The sequence below is a fragment of the Bemisia tabaci genome, chromosome 9, assembly GCF_918797505.1.
Source record: "Bemisia tabaci chromosome 9, PGI_BMITA_v3".
NCBI lineage: Eukaryota > Metazoa > Arthropoda > Insecta > Hemiptera > Aleyrodidae > Bemisia > Bemisia tabaci.
In genome coordinates, this window is record NC_092801.1 from 8,412,062 (window position 1) to 8,436,361 (window position 24,300).

At 41.3% G+C, this 24,300-nt stretch overlaps 2 protein-coding genes across 2 annotated transcripts in view; one reads left to right on the forward strand and one right to left on the reverse strand.

Moving 5' to 3' along the window:
• The window catches only part of Naa15-16 (N-alpha-acetyltransferase 15/16), a 255,104-nt gene that overhangs the window by 134,430 nt on the left and 96,374 nt on the right, over positions 1-24,300 (reverse strand). The gene's annotated exons all lie outside the window — the stretch shown is intronic.
• The window catches only part of LOC109031706 (uncharacterized), a 73,344-nt gene continuing 61,930 nt past the window's right edge, over positions 12,887-24,300 (forward strand). The window contains exon 1 of the mRNA XM_072304476.1: positions 12,887-13,208. The gene's annotated coding sequence lies outside the window, so the exon portion shown is untranslated. The remainder of the gene's footprint in view (positions 13,209-24,300) is intronic.

Here is a 24,300-nt window from a genome sequence, read left to right on the forward strand (position 1 = left end):
AAAGTGCTTTGGAAATCATTATATTTGACACGGAACCACCAATATTTAAAAAAACACACAATATATTATTGTTCTCCTTTGATAAATTGATACATATTTTTTTCCCATCAATTTAAATGAGAATAATCAATGCAGAGCGTGCAAACATTTCAAAACCATGAGTTAAAAAACGCTGACTATGCGAGTATAAATATTAAAGCCTAACAGAGCGGAGCGGCGTGCTGCCAGCGCGAGAGGCTCACTGGCGCCTACAAACCTAAGTGGATACTTCACGCATTGAACAATGCTTGAAGTATCCACTTAGGTTTGTAGGCGCTAATGCGCGTTACGCGCTGGCCGCCCGTCCGCAGTGCGGCGGCGCATGAAGCAACTATTTCACAACAGAGGTGTTGCACAGTATTATACGAAATTGAACGTACTAAGAATGACAGGCATCCTTTAACAGTACAGATCTTTCCTCGCAAAATAAATCAAGATACTTATCGTACACTGGAAAAATCTAAGAGCCTTTAGCTGAGGCAAATATAGAAGTTTATCCGGTTCAGGTATAACAAGATTGGAAAATCTTGGAAGATAATTAAGTCCTGTTACACCAAAGAGCCGTAGAGAGTTTTAGTAAATTTTTTCTCATGGAATTGACACTCCCCCATTTTTTCCAAAACTCTCAACTATATGTTATTCTCCGTTGGACCAAAGAGACAAAACAAAAAAACAAGCAAACCCTCGTTCTTCCAAGACATTTTACATTTTCATCCAAAAGCGTCGTGAGCAATTGTCGTTTGTATTTACATGTCGGCCAATTAACTTTGGGTCTCAACTGGCACGTGGACCAAAACTCCCGTGCCGAAAAAACGCGTGGACGTAAATTACTGGAAAAAACAGGTGCGCGGACAAAAAATCGTTGTCGAAATGTCCTAAAACCTATGTCAGATACTTAAAACGACATAATTAAAAAAAATTTCAGGCACAATTCATCGTTCGAAACGTCAAACTCATATAAGGAAGGAATTAAGGGTGACTTGACAATTTTTTCCTGACATTTCTCGGTTCTCTCGATGTTCCCTGAATATGGCAACCGTGTTTCAACTCCATTCATACGAAACTTTGAGGTTTCAAAATTGGTCCTATTGGTTTCCTCGTGAAATTTTCTTCCAGCTGCACCCCTTAAAATTTGAAAAGTGAAGATTAAAACATCAAGATTTGCAGCTTAAGCCAAAAATTTCATGCACAACCTCTTCTATTAGCTCGTTACACTGTGCGGCACTGGGAGCGATACCGAAGCAAGCGCTCTCTGGCGGCAATTAACGGAGACTCGAAAGCGTACGCAAATACACTCGGGGTCTATTTATTCGGTACACGTGTTCAATTACCTGTACCGAATATAGAGAGCCGCCTGGTGGAGAGGCGCACTCCCGTGTTTTGGAGGAACCTCGTATGAGCTTCCGAAAGTTGCCGCATTTCGTCCGATAAAATAGTTATTCTCAGGGTTGCCACAGAATTAGGAAAATTCAATTCTCTGACAATTCCCTGATTTCCCTGACGCATTTCACTGGTAAAAAAAACCTATTGGTTCAAGAGTGCAGTTTCTTGTCGCCGGATTTAGGAGTCTGGACTCTAGTTTCAATGCAAAATCCGCTTGAAACAAGAGTTCAAGCCTCTTAAATCCGGCGACAAGGAACTGCACTCTTAAGTCAATGCAATGCGGCATTGGTCCCAGAGGTTTTTTTTACCAGTGGATTTGATGAAATTCTCTGACAATTGAACAAATGCCACATTTTCAAAAAGACATGGTTAGACATAGTTTTAAGGCAATTTTTTTTTCGAAACGTCGAACACACATGAGAAAGCAAATAAAGTTGACTTGACGATTTTTCCTGAAATTTTCGTCATTTTTCCCTGACTTTGTAAAACTCCCTGACATTTCCCGGTTTTTCCAGGATTCCCCGACTCTGGCAACCCTGGCTCGTTCATACGCGGTTTTTGCCGTTGAGGTCGGGAGCGGCGCGTTGGGCGCCGTGAATGGGCCGTAATGAGAGCCGTCGGTCACCGATCACCGAGTCGGTGGTGCAGCGATCAGCGCCGGAATCTGGACCGTTGGCGTTCGATCGGTGGTGACGGACCATATGGCGTCGCTATTCAAATGCCGCCGCGACGTCGAGCCTTGATTGCCGACTCCAGTATCGATATTTCGCCATTTGTAGCTATGGTAAAGAATCGATTATTGAGGTGTTCGTGGCGGACACCCTGTTCATCGATCCTTTTCCATACGTTTAAATGGCTGCAATCGATAGATCTTAAAGAACACCACGCCACTGACTGGGGTCATGCTTGGGTTGAGCGCTGTGGGTCACTACTTGAACGTCGGACACAATTATGGTGCTTTGGTGTGTGCTTCGAAATAGGCTGATCATTAGCATTGGTCAAAACGACACAGATAAAAATTTCCGTGTCTGTCGTTACTTTGGATTACTTCGAATTACTATTTTTTCGGTCGGATGAACCAAAAGGACTTGATTGATCGACCAGGATTGTGGACTATTCTGAGACGTCTAGGGATGAAGAAAGTATTTTGCTGAACTAGACCACATTTTGTAATAAAGGATTAAACTGTGCCTGGCTCATTTTGGAAGCAGTATAAGTGCCGTTGGTTCCCTTATATGCAGAGCGGTGTTTTTATGGAAGAACCAGAGAAGACTTTTGCTGATTTAGCTATATTTCAATGATTTCTTTTAAAAGAGATTAAACGAATTTTGAAGAAAACTCGACTTCGAAAATTTGATACTTACTCTGTCGTGCTAAAAGGGAGAGCGCCGTACGAGCATTTAAGAGTTGCCAAATTTCCTTTGATAAAACATGTTGTTATGACAACGTTGATGCGCATTTTTCTTTTAAATTTTCAGATATTATTTTTTAGAGTGCGTACAAAATTGTCTGAAAATTTTTGGGGAAAATATTCACAACTTTCACTGTAAATTCGGCTTTTATCGAAGGAGATTTTGCGACGTCTGAAGGCTCATACGGCGTTCTACCTTATAACGGCAGTAATGCTCTCTTCGCTATCACGGCAGAATGACTCGCGAGGATACAGATCAACACGCGGCAGAGTGATGAAAATTTCTGTCTCACGATGATTTTCATGTAAAAACAATTAATACGTTAGTTTTGTTTATAAATAAAAGTTAAAAAACGATGAGCGGCGAGCCTGATGGTTGGCGAGAGGCGCGATTTACTTTACGACTCCTCGTTAGATTGATGCTACCGAGTCGGGGAAGCATCTTAATTATGTGCATTTGTGGGACGGAGCGGAGGAGAGCTGCGAGTCATGCTCGGATCAGGCGCGCGTCGCCGATTTAGTCGAGATTACTTCTTCGACCTTGAGGACCAATAAACTTGAGACTAGGTCTTTATGACCAAAAAGCGCTAGGTCATAGACAGCCGAAACTTGGTCGATTCCAAAGGAAAATTAAAACACGAAAGTAGGTCGTCCGAAAGTTGCGGAAAAGTTGAGCTTTTTAAATTGCTATTATTTGGGGCATTTATTTTGCAAATCGTGTTCTAAACGTCATTTAAGTTTGGAAAAATGTATTCGCAAGTCAAAATTCGTTCATAGCTCCGAGATTCATTTGAGCTCATTTGAGCTACATAACTGCCCAATTCGAGACAGTCAAATTGTGAAAAAAGGTACTCAGAAGTAAACCGATTATTTTCCAAATCACGTAAGCGCCAAAATTGCGAAAGCGAGAAAAACAAGAAAACCCGTTCTATTCGCTGTGTTCGCCATCTCCCAATTCCAAAAAATGTACGTTGTTCTAGACGGCTATTTTGAAATCAGACATGATTGATTACACCAGAGAAAACAAAGAAAGAGCGACCCCTCTACGACCAAAATAGAAATTGGCGTCTACGTTATTTGAACGTATTTATGCTAAAAGGCACTATGTGCATGGGGTTTACGTGGAACATAGTTCCTTTTAGCATAAACAGGGTGTCTAGTATTTTTTAATTTTGAAAAATCCTGATATTTTCCTGATTTTTCCTGATATTTTATAAAAAATTCCCGATTTTTTCATTTTGAAAATTCCTGATATTTTCCTGATTTTTCAACGAAGACGGCGCGACGACTCCTGGCACGGTAGGCAAAAGCAGTAAGACTTCTCCGCTGAGGAGATTCGCGTAAGGATATTACCTGATAAAACGTCCGATTTTTCCGATTTTCCTGATCTTTTCCTGATCGGCCAAAATACCAGATATATTCCAGTTGTTCCGGTTATTCCTGAAAAGGGCTAGACACCCTGAAAATACATCCATTTTGAATATAGCCGGTTAAGTTATTCGTGCTCTTAGGTCAATGCTTGACGCGAGATGAAACCAGACAGGAACACATTGGAGGCTCCGAAACCTTGAAATTAAATTACCTTAAACGCAAAGAGCAACCACCAGAATCGATCGCACACAGGAGGGGGCACGGGTCCTCTCCGCCGTCCGCGACCTCCCCCCCCCCCCCCCACCCGCGACGAACGCATCGCGATATTTCCGCGAGTCATGCGCACGCTCGCTGGCTCCTCGAACGGGCCCAGTCCGGGGTAATGTCATCTCTCATCTGGGCTCGTTAAAAGACTGACGTAATTAATAGCGGGAGCCGGGCCCGACCACCCCCCCCCCCGCAGTCCGGGGGGCCGCTCCCCCGCCCGCCCCCGCCGGGTGTTGCAACGCGGCGCGTGCTGCGTTCGCGTCGTCGCTTCATCTTCGACCTTCGACACCCGGCGGCCGGGCCGGCTTCGTCACCTGTTCGGCCGCGCCGCCGCCGCCGCCCGCCCGCGGGTCGACCTTGAGCTTGCACCGGATTTACCGCTGATTTTTACGACGTTATTTTGCCGAAGAGAGCAGTAAAAGCATGCTAGAATGAACCTCGAGACACATAAATGCATGTGCTAACCATGGCTCATACAGAAATCCACTTACTGCTCTCTTCGCTACACTGTAAAAAAAACACATTGTATCTGGAGTCCAGACTCTTGAAAACATTGACAAGAAAAAACACTCTTGATTCGATCGGAGTTTTGCGTGAATCAAAACGAAATCCGCTTAAATTGAGAGGCTTGGTTCTTGATTTAAGCTAGACGGGGCCGGATTAAGGGGGTGGCCACTGGCCACATGGGCCGCGGCCCATGGCGGCAAAAATTTGCAATTTTTTAAAGTGTAGGTTTAAAAGAAAAATCGGATTTATAAAAAGAAAAATTACAAACGAGAAAAGGCGACAAAATCTCTCATTTCCTGAGAGTATAGTAATTTCTAATTGTGTCGTCTCTTAATGATACAAGAGACAACACACTCAATAAGTCGAATTACGAGAGAAACCAAACACGCAATTTGGCCTAGAACGGCGCGACTTAGAGAGAAATGACAACGAGGACTTGAGATGAGAAGGAGAAGCCCTCGGCGCGGCGATCGGCGTACAACACATATTAGCGCCTACAAGACTGCACGAATACTTCACGCATTGAATCAAACAGAATGCGGTCATTACGGTCAGCGTGAAACGGATAGCGCCTACAAGATTGCATGAATACTTCACGCATTGCGCCAAGCACAGTGCGGTCACCGTGAAACGCATAGCGCCTACAAGACTGTGTGAATACTTCACGCATTGCGTCCAACACGGTGCGGTCTGCGCGGCGCGGCGGCGGAAGTTAAAATCATTGAACCACATTTATGTTGAATCTTTTATAATTGTTTCGTTAATTTCTTATGAATGGAAGGCCTTGTCCACACAGAGATGGGTTTACGGAACTTAACTTTCGCGCAAAGTTTCGTGAACTTTTGCAAGTAGTGTTGACAGGGCTTTCCCAAAAAATGTGTTCAACACGAGTAAATGCGTCTTATGCACCTCTCCCCCGCTGGCACGTTCATTCGATGGTTTTTATCGAGTTTCAAAACGAATGAGAAGGGGGCGGCAGAATAAAGGCATAGGCGGCCCATGGGCGGCAAGTAGGTGAATCCGGCCCTGAGGCTATATTCTGATTGAATCAAGAGTGCTTTTTCTTGTCTATGTTTTTAAGAGTCTGGACTCTAGATCCTTTCAAGGCAAGATATTTTCTATAAACAAGATTTCAGGCCAGATTTAGGTCAATTTTTCAAAATATTGGAAAAAGCGGAGATATCGTTGCACAAATGCAAAAATAGGATTCAGCGTCCCAAAATACATAAGGCATAGATTCCTAGAAAATTTTGTCGGATTTGTAGGTCAAAAAGGCGAAAATACGCGAGATATGATAACACTGGGGGAAGAAAAACACATTGGATGTAGAGTCCAGACGCTTAAAAACATCGACAAGAAAAAACACTCTTGATTCAATCAGATTTAAGCTTAAATCAAGAACCAATCCTCTTAATTTGAGCAAATTTCCGTTTGATATAAGCTTAGATATGATTGAATCAAGAGTCCTTTTTCTTGTCAATGTTTTCAAGAGTCTGGAATCTAGATCCAATGTGTTTTTTTTTCCAGTGAAGATTTAATGATCCATTGCCAAAATGTTTCCGAATCCTGAGGGTCTCCACAGTACCCGATGTCGATCTCCATAAAAACCTAAGCGTCCCGGCAACACCTCTCGGGCTAGAACTCATCGCTCACCAGTCACCAGTCATCCGCTAATTAAATCGCGCTTATTCTTCACGAGTCCCTCCTCCCGCGCCGCGATTGGCCCAACCGCCCGGCGCGTGCGTGAGGCATTTCAATCAATCCGACTCGCGGCTCGGGATTTGAGGTTATGTAAACATGACGGGGGATTGTGTCGTCGTTGCGCGGTGAGTAATTGCTCCGCGCTTTGTCTCGCCAGAAAGGCCTCTCATCGTCGCCTAGCGGGGAGGCTTACAACTTCATCGCAACGCATCGGATTAAACCCTTTCGATTGAACGGTGTAATGCGCCGTAAATGCCGTCATTTTCTGAGGGTTCATTGATAGAGCGCCATCGTGGAGAGAGTAAGGACACGACAGGATCCGTTTCTGATTGGTTGAGCCATCTCAGGCTTGAAAGGGCTATCCTGGGGTGCAGCTTATTTCGATTAGAGTCCCTTTGTACTGAGAGTCAAGACAATGTGAATCCGTTTCTGATTGGTTCCCGTATTTTAGGCCTTCACAGTGTCACAAACGGGAATAAAGATTACATTTTCACCGATTGCAAAGATTATAATCTGGAATGGACCAGGGAATTACGGGTTCGATAAGGAACAAACGGAATGAGAGAAGGAACTGAGAAAGGAATTTGAGAATGGGTCGATCAAAGATCACGAAAAACGTTCAATTTGTGTAATCTTTATTCCCGTTTGTGATTCCATGAGAGGGTGTTGTCTTGACTTTCAGTATAAAGGGACTCTAGTGTAATGCGCCGTAAATGCCGTCATTTTCCGAGGATTCATTGATAGAGCGCCATCGTGGAGAGAGCGGACACGACAGGATCCGTTTCTGATTGGCTCATCCGTTTTGGACTTGAAAGCGGTGCAGCTTAGAGTACCTGTGTACATAGGAGCCTTATCTCTGTACACACGAGGGTATTGCCATCTCTGTACCGCTCTCTGATCGGTTCATCAGTTTTAGGCTATCACGAGGCTCCAAAGTTGCCCCAATTTAAACAAACCCAACCCGAAGGAACACGTGATATCGACTGAGAAATGAATGATAATCACACTCAACGCAATAATTTCCGGCGAAAATATTCATCAAAGTTCGATCCAAACTCAATTCAGAAGTTGGATTTAAAAAAACCACATCCAATCACATCCAAGATCACGTCTAGAGCTAGGTAGAACTTGTTCACCATCTTGTTTGCTTACATTGGGACAAACTAGGAGCGGAGGGGCTGGGGAGGGGTTTGTTTACATGAGGCCAACTTTAGGGCTCCATGATAGCCGACCAATCAGAGAGCGGTACACTTTTTCCGTTGTAAAAGGATTGAAGTGGCAATACTCTTCCGTATACAGGTACTTCAGTGCAGCTTCCTTCAATAAAATAAACTGATGAATGTCAAAGGTAACTAACCCTTGGACCGCTTTGCGGTCGAACCCTAGAAGCTTTTTAGCTGACCAGCACAATCAGACGGAATCGTTCGGCAAATTTAGCATTCCAAGCAAAAAATTCTATCAAAACATATTTGAACTACAGTTTGTATCTCCTTTTGATTACTGGAAACCAACATTAATTGGATTATTGTTCTGGCAGGTTCTAGAAGTCAAAACTGACGATGCAATTAGGAGAAATTTCTCCAGGGGCCTGATAACACTTGACGGTCGACGGTGAATATCGGTGGCGTGGCGTACTTTGTGATATATCATTTGACCTGCCATTTAAACCTATGTAAAAGGATCGATAAAGAGGGTGTTCACAACGAACACCTCAACAATCGATTCTTTACCAAAACTTCGAATGAAGAAACACCGCTAATCGATTATTAACGCCGCGCCACTGGTGAGTATCTGATAATTACATGAACACTTCGTTCCTAATGATATTAAAAATAGATTTAAACGCGGGGGATCGGAAAGATTTTATCCACGGGCCAAAACAGTGTACAATTGTCAGGTAGACAGAGATGCTCGTATTCACGAAGACATATTTCAGTTGAGCTGTTGAAGCCGCGTGAATGTTTGGTAACACGCTTATCCAAAGCCGGCGTTCCTTCTCGCCACGGTAATGGTGACGGAAAAATTGCCAACAAAAACGATCGATGTTTCTTTCCTAAACATTTCAAATGTTTTCCTCAGGCATTTTCAAATCGAGAAGAAACGAAAACTAGAAAAAAGATTTTGATAGGATCCGATTGACACTTTACTTTCTCAGTTACGACTGGATCGGTATTAAATGAAATAGAGAATGTCCTGGCCGAGGAATTTTGATTCCTTTGATTCTTTCAATCTCGTTTTTCCTTGACTTTTCCGGATATTCACAGATTTCCACTATTTCTCCCGTTTTCACTACCACTGGTCGAGGTAAGCGGTTTTGGACTCTGGTCATCAATATACATCCCCTGAAAATTCAATAAAAAGTCGGGGAAGAATGTCTCAGCTAAAAGAAATTTCATTCCATGACATTTCACTTTGCATTCCTGTTCAAGCCCCGGATTCTCGGATAACCCTGTATTCCTATCTCCTTTCAATTCCTTTCGATTTCCCTTCCCTTAAGCCATTGCCCTTTACCTTTCCCATTTCCATCCTTGACATTTCGTCGAAGGGATCGGCAAGCGTCGCTCGCGCCGTCCCCCCGAACATAAAACGTCGTCCGCATCACGAAAGAACCTAACTACACTCCAATGCTGCCAAACTTACCCTCGCAAACTGCATTTTTACCAGGAGAATCTTGAGCATTTCTAACTGAAGATTTCACCGATTTCTCTCCTGATCTCACACAAAAATCAGAAACATTTCGAACAAAAATTGCACAAGTACACACTGAAAAAAAATTCACGGCGTTTTTACCAAGGTCCGTTGGTACCTTTACCATCTCACTTTTTTTACCAATTATTGGTAATTTTACCCAGACAGACTTGTAAACTTACCTAAAAACCGGTATTTTTACTGTTTTTTTTTCAGGTAAGAATACCACTTTTATTGGTAATCGATTCCCGGTAACTTTGCCATTTTATCTCGGTAATTCTACCACAGTCGAAAAAAAATAATGGCGTTTTTACCGAGGTCCAGTAAAATTACCGAGAAAGTCAATAATTTTACCGAGATTTCTCGGCAGAAATTCCAATTCCATAAATGGTAATTTTACCAAGAAAAAACTGGAATCAAATAGAATCCTGAATTCTTGGTAATTTTACCCTTTTCTTAGTAGAGACACCGAGATTTAATTTTCAGTGCACTTTCATTAAAAAATGAAATTATTCAAGTGAATTTGACAAGCTTGGAATGGAGTTAAGTTCCTTCGTCCGGGAAAAGACGAAAAGAGGGGCGCGTCCCGGAGGTGATCAGTGGCGAGGCGTGAACGATCGATTGTCGATATTTCCCCATTTGAAGCTACGGTAAAGAATCGATCCTTAAGGTGCCCGTTGCGGCCACCCTGTTTATCGATCCTTTTCCGTGGGTTTAAATGGCGGATCGATCGATATATCGCGAAGCACGGCACGTCACTGATCTACGCTAATCCCGAGCGGGTAACAGAATTAGTCATCGGGAGACGGCGCCCCCCCCCCCTCCCCCACTTCGGGAGCGGCCGGTTGAAAACGAGAGTAAACGTGAAGCGAGATAATAGATCAACTGGAGCTTGCCCGAGTGGGGTCTACTACAGGTGTGACCGCGGCCGCCGCACACTAGAAGGGCTCGCTGGAAGATGTTGGACAAAATGTGAGCTTTTCGTAAGCTTTTGACTCCGTTACTACAAAACGTTGAGGTTTTAAAAGCGGCTCTATTGGTTTTTTCGTAGGGTTCTTTTTCAGAATCACTTCTGAAAATTTGAAATGGAGATGTTGCATGTGTGAGGAATTTGCGATTTGAATGTTGATTCTTAGGTAAAAGTTCGCGAGAAACACGATGGGTGCCACTGGTTTTCTCTGAAATCAACTCCCAAGCTCAAAAAAAGCTCTCAGTTGAGGTTAAAATAGAGGGAATATCCCACGCTATCCTGAGAGTCCACCTCTACATCAAGACAAACTCTCATGCAAAGATAGGGAGCAAATACATTTGCAGGGTTGCCGTGTTTTCAGTTTTAGAGTCCCCAATTAAAGTGGAAGCCGTGTCAATGTATTTGCTCCCTATCTTTGCATAGAGAGTTTGTCGTGATGTAGACGCGGACTCTCAGGGTAGGGTGGGATATCCCCTCCATTTTGGCCTCAACTTGAGAGCTTTTTTTGAGCTTGGGAGATGATTTCAGAGAAAATCAGTGGCACCATCGTGTTTCTCGCGATTTTTACAAGAGAAACAATAGTCAAATCGCAAATTTCTCACACATGCAACATCTCCATTTGACGGAGTAAACATCAAAATTTGCAGTTTCAGTCAAAAATTTTAGGTCTGACTTTTTCCATTGACGTGTACCATAGTGCGCCGACTGCCGACTGGAGCAGCGAAATGCGCCGCACGGTCGGCCTGCGTCGACCCGACTTAAGATCCCTACTCAGCGAAAACCTAATCGAAAGGAAAGTTTGTGATCGGAAAATTGCGGAGGTAAGGGCTGATTATCGGATATGATACTTAGAAAGGATAGATAAAGAGGGCAAGAGGAACACTGAGTGATTCTTTTGATAGTAACGGGTGGTTTAAATTGACGTCAAGGAACGGTTTCCTTTTCTATATCTGCGTTTAAGTCTCTAGGCAATCTATAGGCTAGATTTAAACCAGGGTATTCATCAAGGGAATATTGGTGCCACAGTCGTGGATTTTCGGATTCTGCGGGTTGATTACTGACATTTTGTAAAGGAAAAGTTTGCTATCGGAAAATTGCCAAGGTAAGGGCTGATTATCGGATATTATACTTAGAAAGGATAGATAAAGAGGAGAAGAGGAACATCGAGTGATTCTTTTGATTGTAACGGGTGGTTCCTATTGACGTCAAGGAATGGTTTCCTTTTCTATACCTGCGTTTAAGTCTCCAGGCAATAGGCTAGATTTAAACCAGGATATTCATCAAGGGAATATTGGGGCCACAGTCGTGGATTTTCGGATTCTGCGGGTTGATTAAAAGTCGATTGACCATACATGATATTATTCTAAGCTCTTTCAATTTTCGACCAAAGTTAGGGCCAAAATACCCTCCTTAATGGGACACACCCTCTTACCATCAAATTAAGCAAATAATTTAATTGAAAGGATTTTAACAACAAGTTTTCGAATCATTTCTTCGGCCTTGTCTCCACGGGACGTTTTCATGGGATTTGCCCCAAGTTCAAATCGCAGGAATGAAACTTCTGGGATTTTTCCCAGTTACCGCCTCCACGTGACGGGGCTCAATACAGTCCTGCGACTAGTTTTCGCGGGAAGATAGATTGATTAAAGTCGAGTGTTTAACCGGGATTAAAATAATAATTGCACTCAATTGACAATTAGACACATTATTTTAACTAAACAAACATTAACAATGTAGTAATGAATAAAATATCGCACAGTTCGTTTTCACTTCTTCTTCTTCTCTCAGTGGGTCCTAAGGGTACAAGTACCATACTTGGTACTGGGAAAAATATTGATTAACTCAATATTTTTCCCAACTTCGTAAGTGGGATTTTTCCCTGGGACAAATCTCATGAAACGGCTCGTGGAGACAAGGCCTTAATGGGACATATCCACTGGAAATAAAACACATTGGATCTAGAGTCCAGACTCTTGAAAAAATTGACAATCAAAAGGAAATACGATCAAATTAAGAGGCTTGGTTCTTTATTTAAGCTTAAATCTGGTTGAATCAAGAGTATTTTTTCTTGTCGATGTTTTTAAGAGTCTGGACTCTAGATCCAATGTTTTTTTTTTTTTTTCCAGTGTCCTCTTACCATCAAATTAAGCAAATGATTTAATTGAAAGAATTTCAACAACGAGTTTTCGAATCATTTCTTCAGCGCGCTTGGAAGAGCCCACCTTGCGACCGAGCGAGAGAAAGACGGAAAGAGAGCGGCGCGCGCGGGAGCGACAAGGAAAACGCGCGAGTGATCGCGATCGCGATCGCAAACGCGAGCGCAGGTCCGCTAGCTCGCGCTCTGACTCGGGCAGTTGGCCACGCGACCGCAGCCTCTACACACCGCCGCGGATAACTCGCTCCGCCATGTGACCCGCGCTCCCCATTCGCGATCTTTTCCGACCCCGGAAAACTCCATCCACAAGAAAAAACACCCCGAATTCACCCCAAAAAGCCCCAAAAAGTTCGTAAAAACACCCCCTACACCCCCCTATACACCCCAACTTTCAAGTGCGTGCGTCGAATCCCCCGATAAAACGGAAAGTGAAGTACAAAGTGGTCGTTTCAGTGCGTTTCGGAAAACCCGAGATTTTTCGGCGCTCCACAGCTTGAATTTTCGACGGGGTAAATTATAATACAGGGTGTTCCGAAGGGGATTATACGGGGTGCTCGCGAGTGCGATGTCTTGAGTGCGTGCCGGAGTGACTTGTGTGAACCGCACCAATCGTGGATTACGCACCGGATCCATCATTTTCACCTCCGATCAAATCAAAATTTGATTAAAGACATGAAATGGGATAAATTCAAAAGTAAAACCGAATTCCAACAAAGGTAACTTGTCTGCAGTACTTGGTGGTGACGAGGGGTTGGTCTAGATCTAAGGGGTGTAAATAAACGATGGACTGCTTTACACTTTGCTCCCAATTGTCTTCTCTTATTTATTTCTTTTCGCCCTTCCAGGGTATGACTACTACAATTCAATTTTGGATTTTCCTGATTTTTCCTGATATTCACTGAAAAAAAATTCTCGGCGTTTTTACCAAGGGCCGTTGGTACCTTTACCATCTCACTTTTTTTTTATCAATTATTGGTTATTTTACTAAGACAGACTGATAAGCTTACCAAAAAACCGGTATTTTTACTGTTTTTTCAGGTAAGAATACCACATTTATTATTGGTAATCAATTCCCGGTAACTTTGCCAGCTTATCTCTGTAATTTTACCACAGTCGATAAAAAATATTGGCGTTTTTACCAAGGTCCAGTAAAATTACCGAGAAAGTTCAATAATTTTACCGAGATTTCTAGGTAAAATTACCGATTCCATAAATGGTAATTTTACCAAGAAAAAGCTGAGATCAGATAGAACCCTGAATTCTTGGTAATTTTACCCTTTTTCTAGTAAATACACCGAGATTTTTTTTTTCAGTGTTCGAGTCGAAATTTTCCGATTTTTGGCGCGAATAAATCCCGGATGATTTTTTCACTCAGGGATTTTCCGCCAAAAATCAGAGAAAAATAAGGGAATGAGCGAATTCATTCGACACACACCATGCCTTTATCAGCTCTTAACTGGCCCGCTTAACGATCCTCTTTAATGGGCTAATTGGGTCTTGATGTATCGTTTTGCTGTCACAATGTTTCAACGTGAAATTCTCAAGTCATAAAGTGCAGACTGATACTCTAATCGTGAACGTATCCAATGACCCATTACGTACAAATAAAGGCTTACTCGAGAGTGTTACTCGAGAGAGTTAGATTTCGCAGTGTAGTGTGAATTGAACATCCAGTCAAGGGAGCTTATACGTCGTACAACCTACTAAATTACACACACAGGAGTGTTAAATACACTAAATTACACACAATTACACACACAATTACATACACTAAGGAGTGAAACGAGGAGGAAGATCCGATCCTGCATGTGTATTTTTAAAACGGGCGTTTCCATGACTGCAGAAAATTTAATAGATCTTAGGAGTGGCAAACATGTTTGCTAAGGTCATAAATGGTTCTCCGGATTTCCTTAAATGTTTACGAATTTGTCGTTTGGGCATCGCTATTCTGTTCGAAACACTTTTCTCAGATGTACGGCCAAGCAAATTTCTGCCACATTGAACATTTATTTTACGTTATTAGAAATAAAAGTCTATGAAGACTTTTTTTTTCGTCCTTTATTGAAGCCACTGAGAAATGAAATAAATTCCCTACGAAGGTCAAATACGATCCTCAAAAATATGCAAAAAAGTTGAGGGGAATTGCATTCGATTTTGATTTATGCCTGAAATGAAGATTGTCATGAATGCAACAATTCTGTTCTGAGTTTAATAAATCAATAAGTGCATAAGTAATCATATTCGAATTAAAAGTGAAGAGAAATGAAAGCATCTTTAGTTTAAATTAAATTTTAAAGTGAATTAAAACATACATAGCTTGAATTAATTTTAAAATTTTGAATTCAATACTTTCGTATGCGTTGAGTAGTACTTTTTAGGAAGAATGAATTTGTGAATCGATGCTTTGTAACAATGTACCTCGAGGCATCGTATCTTTATGTCTATTCCCAATTTTTCTCCAATTACCGCGATTAAAATCGGTCAATTATTTAAAATAACCCTTACATATAGAAAAGGTACTTAAAAAGTACTTAATTTTTCCCCAAGGCGAGGTACTTAAATTTTTCCTTCAGTGTACCTAAAAAGTACGTATTTTATTAAATGGACCTCAGTAGACACCCTGACTTACTGCTCTACTGCCGTGCTAAGGATTCAGAACGCCGTATGAACCTTCAGGCGTTGCCAAATTTCCTTTGGTAAGTCACGAATTTTTGGGAAAATTCGTAAATATTTTCCCTCCAATTTTTCAGATACTTTTATGAGCAATTTCACCGAAAGTTCCTGAAAATTTCAAGGAAAAAGATTCATAACTTCCTTCAAAAATAACATTTTTCGAGAGGAAATTTGGCAACCCTCCAATGTTTATACGGGGTTTTTCCTTAGCACGACAGTCTATAATGATTTCGACTAACCCAACATGAAAAACATTAACTTTAAACGTCAAAATTACCAAACGATTCCACTACGTCACGACCAAAGAGATTAAAGCGAGCACCTGGACAACTTCAAAAACACAACACGAGCAAATCTACACTTTGTTGCAATTTTATTCACAATTACGTTCGTTGTTTCTCGAAATTAGTAGGCGAATTTTTTTTATTTTTTTCACGGAGACAGTTCCATCGATGGCTATTTGGATGACGCTCCCTCACACGCGCACCGCTCGAAGTGGAATTTTTTTAAAACTCGTCTGAACCTCATTATAGGCCCAAGGACGCGGCGAGACGGGCAGACGGGAAAAAGTCGCCGAGGAGTAAAAACTACACGTCAGATTAACGGTCAGACGTATGATTTTCTTGAACTTGTAAATTGGAGGTCATGATCGGAGACTTGTTTTGCGGCGGCGGTGGTTGAGACAGGCTCGCTTCATCGTGGAACCGTTCAGTCTACCAAAGAGAAATATTGCAGGGAGAATTTTGCTTGAGGAAAAGATCAAACGCACTCTATTAAGAAGCAATCGATCATATGCAATACTCTTTGCAGCACTGGAAAAAAAAAACACATTGGATCTAGAGTCCAGACTCTTGAAAATATTGACAAGAAAAAATACTCTTTATTCAATCAGAATCTAGCTTAAATCAAGAATCAAGCCTCTTAATTTTAGCGGATTTCGTTTTGATTCAAGCAAAAATCCAATTGAATCAAGAATATTTTTTCTTGTCAATGTTTTCTGGAGTCTGGACTCTAGATCCAATGTGTTTTTTTCCCAGTGCACTTTGCAGTATGGAACTACACTGAAACAAAAGTCACTTGGATCTCGAGTCTCGACTCTTAAAAAATTTGACAAGAAAAACTACTCTTGATTCAATCGGAATTTTGCTTGAATCAAAAGGAAGTCCTCTTAAATTAAGAGGCTTGGCTCTCGATCTGAGCGAAAATCCGCTTGAATCAAGAGTATTATTCCTTATCTTCTTCTTTCTCATATTAATTACCAGTATCATCGCTTGATCAACGACTTTTTTCTTAATCGTATGATAATAAACAGTAATACATACAAACATTTGCGGGGCATCATTTGAAATAATCCCATTTCTAACTTCAATTCAACTGTTAAGAGCAAACATGCGAAGTGCCATACCTAAAACAGAAATAAAAACAAGGAGTTGAGTCAAGGAATTCACGGTTATCATTTTTGAAAAAGGTAATGAATATAAATTAAGTAATTGAGGATGAAGTATTAGACAGCAAATCGGATGTATCTACGCTGATATTATCCTAATCTATCAGAGATTCTCGCCGGTTGGCAACACTATTTTTTCTGTGTATACATCCGTTATAAACATCGATTCTAGGTGAAGCGGATTGCTTTACCTAGAATCGATTGTTTAACATTCATTTAAACGAAAAGCACTGTTGCCAAATCAAGACTGTCACCACTGCGAGAGCCGCACCGTGAAAACTCGAGGAGCACTTCGGCATTGTCCAACCACCAAGTAGACCTTAAGTGCAGTCTTAACAGTTCTCCCAGTTCCAAAGGATCAAAAAGTGTTTTTGACATTTTTAACACAAGGGTAGAGGACGAATATTTTCGAACACTTAAAACAAACTTACGGGCTATATGGACATTCCGTCCGTTCCGGGCTCAAAGGCCGAAATTTCCGGGTACTGGAGCCGTAGCTTCGATTGCTCTGGGTGCTACGCCCAGAACTTTCGGCCTCTGAGCCCGGAACGCGGACGGTATGTCTATATAGCCCGTAAATACGGCTTGCACGGCCGGAGTTTTTTTTTCAGTGAAGAAAAAAAGCAAATGAAACTTTTGCAAACCCGAGATCACCCGGAGAGAAGGAATTGGGCTTCATTTTGCAATTTGGAACTATAAATTCTAGCCCGGTTTGAAAACAACGTATGTGTCATTAGTTTCCCTATGCCCATAAGTGTTTTTCCAGAAGAGCCCTAATTCATAGTTCCAAATTGCAAAATGCAGTCCAATTGACTTTAATACCACCAATGTTCACTGTCACTAAATCCAAGTTATGTGCCGAGAGGTACGGTAGAAGAATAATTCCCACCGAAATAAATCCGGTAGAATACTAGCAGACGGTTTTAAGGAGGAAGAACCGTCATGAGGAGTTGCCACCGAAATGCCAAGCAAAAAAACTAACAGGAGCGTCACAGATTGACGTACGATACTAAAAATGGAAGAGAATTAGTTCGATTCCTTGGCTTTGGGAGTCAAAGGAATTTCACGCCTGACCATGACCGTTCGACTGATCCATCGTTGAGGATGAGACGAAAAGTTTCTTTTTCGCGACAGATCGGCGCGTAAGATATCAAAACTGCGGGTCCTAGTTGTACCGACAATAAAATCGAACAGTTAATCAGTTGGCGCCGAAGTAAAATTTATGGTTTTGCCACAGTTTTATCGTGATACCCGCATTACTAAACAACACCATGGGACAAAGTTTTTTATGCGTTAAGATAGTTGATCTCTCTATTCCAGCTGTAAGGATAGGTTCACCGACATCTGTAGCTATTCATGATCTTTACTCTGAGGAAGGCAGGGTTACTACCATTCACTGAAAATAAAACACATTGGATCTAGAGTCCAGACTCTTAAAAACATCGACGAGAAAAAGTACTCTTGATTCAATAAGAATCTAGCTTAAATCAAGAACCAAGCCTCTTAATTTGAGCGGATTTCGTTTTGATTCGAGCAAAAATCCGCTTGAATCAAGAGGATTTTTTCTTGTCAATGTTTTCAAGAATCTGGACTCTAGATCCAATGTGTTTTTTTTCCAGTGTTATATTGAAATCCCATAGGGATCGATGAAGGATCTGCAGAGGGCCACATTTAAATGGAATGGATGAGTCTGACGGGAAGCTTTCACGGAGCGTTGCCAGGAGATCGTGTCCGAAAATAACTTCTCCAGGTTGAATTTTCGGAGGATTTCGATCTTAAATTTTGGAGACACAGATAACAAATTTTCTTGTGATATTATTTTGACTTGAAGAGCCACTTTTTGTCGACAAAATTAGGTTTTCAAGAGTTTGAGAAACGTTGTTTTGTTATCGCTTTTTAAACTTTTTATCGATAGCAAAACAAAGCTTTTTTAACTAAAATAACCTGACTTTAAGTTGAATCCGTACCGACTTAACTAAAAAAAAAAATTGTAGACAAGAAACGGCGCTTTAAGTCAAAGTAATAGCTTAAGAAAACAAAATTTCACTGAACAGTGAGAGTGAATTTTGAAATCGCAGCAAATATACTACACTCGAAAAAAAAAAAACACATTGGATTTAGAGTCCAGGCTCTTAAAAACATCGACAAGAAAAAATACTCTTGATTCAATCGGATTTAAGCTTAAATGTAGAACCAAGCCTCTTAATTTGAGCGGATTTCCTTTTGATTTAACAAAAATCTGATTGAATCAAGAGTATTTTTTCTTGTCGATGTTTTCAAGAGTCTGGACTCTAGATCCAATGTGTTTTTTTTTTTTCCAGTGTGTAAAAAAGAGGAGAAAAAAGCTGCAAGTTTGACAACGACGCGACTAAGTGGCCTTCGTGACAGTCTGAAAAGCATTGGAAGAGGAAATTATGCGGCGATCCGGTGGCTCGTCCGTGATTATTCTGACAGAGATGACGATGATTTAACAGTGACAACAATCAGATTGCACCGACTCAACGGCCGCTTAGCGCGAAATTGCACTCCCGGAATACGATGCTACTAACTCGCTGTCCGCATCCCTTTTTTTTCTGAGAATCCCTTCTGATAATTCCAAAGAAAATCAAGCGCATAATTTTTCATATCATTTCGACTGTTAGAAGGTAAACGGACCCAAACATTTCAAATGAACAATATTCACTGGAAAAAAAACACATTGGATAATTTCAAATTAACAATATTAACTGGAAAAAACACATTGGATCTAGAGTCCAGACTCTAAAAAACATCGACAAGAAAAAGTACTCTTGATTCAATCAGAATCTAGCTTAAATCAAGAACCAAGCCTCTTAATTTAAGCGGATTTCGTTATGATTCAAGCAAAAATCCGATGGAATCAAGAGTATTTTTTCCTGTCAATGTTTTCAAGATTCTGGACTCTAGATCCAATGTGTTTTTTTCCAATGTAAGACTGTTTGGCAGACTGATTTACGTGTATTTTGACACGACAACCACCCAAAAATCTCCAACTATACCGTACATGTGCATGAATTTTGCGGTTCGAGAGACGCAAGTAGGCATTTACATTATTTTTTAGTCCGGGTACAAGGTAAATTTTCAAAATTGTCGGCTTTTATTACGATTTTACACCTCCTTTGGACAGAAAAGTGAAGTAAACTATTCGAAATTTATTTTTTGGGGTATTAGAGAACGCTCTCAGTTGAAAATTGAAGTTTTGAATTTTCCACCCAGCTTGACAGATATTTCTCTCTTAAAAATGTTTTCTTCAGCGTACAGAGGTCCATTTCTCCTCAAATCTAGCTTACGTTCAGCACAAGGAAACAAAGCCAGGCATCAAGCTTGAACGAAGCCAAAGAAAACGAATTTCTGCTTTTCCGAGAGTCTCAACGGTGAACTCGAAGTTGAACTTCCATTTATCATTCCAAATGAAGTTTTCAGCTTGAAAATCAACAGAAAATAATTAAACTGGTTGAATTTTCAGGGTGACAAGTTATCTTGGATTCAAAATTCTCCAAATATCCTGGACTTATCAGAATTGAGTTAAATTCTCCGACTTTTCAAGAACCTCACCCCGATTTAAAATTATTGCTAGCTTATTTTTCTTTCAAAATGTGGCTTATTTTTAGCACTTTCCTCAAAAATTTAGTCAATTTACAAGAGGAATAAAGAGAGGCGCCTAGACCACAGAATTATTTGGCGGATTGTGATTTCAACTCACCATAGATCGTGATACATCAAATACGCAAGATTGTATCGATATCGATTAGTTCAACATGTAAACATAACCTCAAAAGTCAATTGAGTAATCTGAGGGAACGGGTTTCTTATGATAGGTTTTAAATTCTTATGAGTATAAAATGGTCATGAAAAGTTAAATTGTTAGGAATTTTCTCATTTTCAGCTTTTCCAACTTAAATTCTACGAGCTTTATTTGGATTGCATTTTGCAAAAGGGAACGAAGAGCATTGCAATGGTGCTAAGATTGTGCAATTCCTTTTGTCTTGGAAGAAAAACTGTGATCATCTAAACATTTTCTATTCTACACGCTGAAATCTGTAAATTTGAGACAAAAATTACCATATAAATTTCATATTTTTGCATGATTACAGTAGTTTTATTGCGAAGGGTGAAGTTGCAAAATCTTAGCAACATGGCATTGCTCCTGGTTCTTTTTTGCAAAATACAGTCCATTTGAGGTTATGTTCTATTGTTTAGAACCAACCGATACATCGAACCACAATCGAATACGATCTATTCCGACCGGTAATTAGCCACACCCGGCCAATGTCCTCAATACATTCTGCCCGCTTTTTTCTACGCCCCACGACGATCATAATACATCATAATAAATCAAACATAAATTTATTCCTATCCGTGTATATAGACCGACTTTGGCAAAGCGCTCTAAACCTTAAACCCTGCCGAGAGACTGAGCACCTCGCGGGGTTCTCGGCAGGTGCCTGTCTCATCCGAAAAAGGCACTACTGGATCGAAAGCTCGAAAGCTCGAGCAAGCTCTCCCTGCACCGATGACAAGTGCCGGGCAGCTTGCACTAGTTTACGAAACCGGGTGCACACCGCGCGCGCGCGACCCGTGATCTCTTCCTGACGACTAGTTAGTTCTGTCGTGCTAAGGAAGAACGCCGTATGTGCATTTCATAGTTGCCAAATTCGTCGTCCCCCCGACGAAGAAACGTATCTCCATTCCAAGGTTGTAAAATTGACTCAATCAATTCAATTTTTTACAAGGATGTCCCTGTGCGATTTTTCCCTGAAATTTTCCTGATTTTTGCATGAGATCAGAAGAAAAATCAGGTGAGATTCCAGTTTGAAATGCACGAGATTAACAGGGTGAAATTGTAATTTGCGAGGGGAAACTGGGCAACATTGAAATGTAGTTACGTTCTTCCGTGAGGGAAACGACGAATTGCCCCATCAAGAATGTTTTTGAAAATCGTCTTGTTTATAGTTTAAAAAAAAACTGACTGATTTCTAAAATCGCGAGATATGTCTTATTTGCAAGAATGATTTTATGCGAAGTCAATAAAAGCGCATTATTCTGAGAACTTGAAAGGAAATTTTCCATTACCTTTTTGAAGGACGTTTGTGGTTGGTTAAAATAATTCAACTCCCAGGAAGAACCGATCTCTGATGCTAATAAAACCAGAACTCAACGTTATCTGACCTTTCCCTTTCATTGGCGCCAAAACAAAAGGAAAAAAAAAAAACAATAAAATTACTTCGTCTGCCATCATTTTTCCAGGTGATCATTTATACGGCGTTTAATTGCGTTGCGTCATTTAAAATTGACCTCTTCCGAGAACGGACTTGAAAATGTTTCATTTTGCGGTTGGTCATAACTCGAAATTCTGAGGACTTGAAAGGAAATTTTCCATTGCCTTTTTGAAGGACGTTTGTTGTTGGTTAAAATAAATCAACTCCCAGTAAGAACCGATCTCCGACGCTAATAAAACCAGAACTCTACGTAATCTGACCTTTTCCTTTCATTGGCGCCAAAAAAAAAAAAAAAAAACAATAAAATTACTTTGTCTGTCATTATTTTTCCAGGTGATCATTTATACGGCGTTTAATAGCATTACGTCATTTAAAAGTGACCTCTTCCGAGAATGGACTGAAAAATGTCTCATTTTGCGGTTGGTCATAACTCGAAAAACAAGCAGAAACCAGCACCGCCCGCCGATACGCAATTACTGCACCCACTCATCATTGGAACGAAACGGGCGAGGAAGTGAAAGCCGTCGCCAAAAATCGCCTATCGAAGGAGCGAGAATTTTGACAATGGCCGCGGAATCGGACGGCCCGAACGACGAATGCAAATTAAAATCGGTGAATAGGACTCAGGATGGAATAATTTCGTCGACTCGATGTGTCGATGCATGGTGAAAAGGAGAAAAAAATTGAACGCAACGAGATTAACACTGGAGAACGGAAAAAAGTACAGCATTATGTGGGACCATTGAACAGGAGTCTATTTGTTGGATCAGGTGGATTTAGATTTGAAATTGATTAATGTTATTCGATGTGCTTGATTTTAATGATCGCGGCGTTGGATATTGAAAAAGAGACCAGCGCTAACATCACGCTGAAAAAACCTTAACAATGGAGATGTTGCAAGTGTGAGGAATTAGCGATTTGACTGTTGATATTTATGTAAAAGTTCGCGACAAACACGATGGTGCCACTGATTTTCTCTGAAATCCACTCCCAAGCTCAAAAAAGCTCTCAAGTTGAGGCCAAAATGGAGGGGATATCCCACCCTACCCTGAGAGTCCACCTCTACATCAAGACAAACTCTCCATGCAAAGATAGGGAGCAAATACATTAGCAGTGATGCCGTGTTTTCAGTTTTGGAGTCCCCAAATGAAGTGGCAGCCCTGTCAATGTATTTGCTCCCTATCTTTGCATAGAGTTTGTCTTGATGTAGAGGTGGACTCTCAGGAAAACGTGGATATCCCCTCCATTTTGGTCTCAACTTGAGAGCTTTTTTTGAGCTCGGGAGTTGATTTCAGAGAAAACCAGTGGCACCATCGTATTTGTCGCGAACTTTTACATAAGAATCAACAGTCAAATCGCAAATTCCTCACACATGCAACATCTCGATTCCCAACACATTTCAGCAAAATCAAAAATTCCCGGACATCGAAATCTGACATCATCGCAACTGCTCAAGAGGGCGGTTGGAAGGGGGGGGGGGTGCTAAAACGCGAAATAATCGGCACAATCCGTGCACACACACGCACGCGCGAGGCGTGTTCGAGGCCTGCGTGCACGGTTCGTCGCGCGTCAATTTGTCGGGTACCAATATCAATATCGACGGAGTGACGACGTCTCCATTATACGTCACCGTCGCGTCGTCGGAAGAGATTTTATGTAAATTCGGCCGCAGACAAATAATCCCGGCTCGACGAACGAAAGCGAACGCGTCGGCACAAAAGGACACCACGACTCCACGCACGGCACGCGGAGCTGTCGAAAGTTCCCTCGCCTTCACGAGTTCTTCATTTCCGCTGTCGGGAGGGAATTCGGTCGGGCATTGTTGTTGTTGTTTCCTTTTTTTTCTGGCGACATGAGCTTTGATTAGAAAGACATGGACCAACCTTTTGCGGAAAAGCTACGCTTTTTGAACTGCGTATTTCTCGGTTTCTGTGTTTCTTTGCTCATTCCCCCCCCCCCCACCCTTTTTTTTTCTTTTTTTGAGGTTCGCACTAGATGGTTTTAAAATTTCCGAGGAATCGCCCAGATCTGTAGAGACATTTTGCCTAACAACAAAACTGCACAAGGAAAATCTGGAAGAAATTTGGAAGAGCTTAGTGAACCTATAGAAAAATTATTGATTGACACATATCCTGTGTTGTTTTGCTGTGCGCATCGTGTTTTAAACATCATTTATTTTCAGAAAAATGCACTCGCAAGTCATCATTCGTTCATGGCTCAGCGACCCATTAACGGCGGCGAGATCCCCCAGTTCTGACCCTGACCTCCTGCGGAAAAGCAGCGCTTTTTATACACTGCGTATCTATCGGTTTCAGGGTTTCTTTTTCGCGTGCTTAACGTGCGCATCGTGTTGAACACGTCATTTATTTTCAGAAAAATGTGAGCGAACAAGACAAGGCAGAAAGTCTTGCGTTTCAGACAAGTGAACATTCCTTCATGGTTTAGTGACCC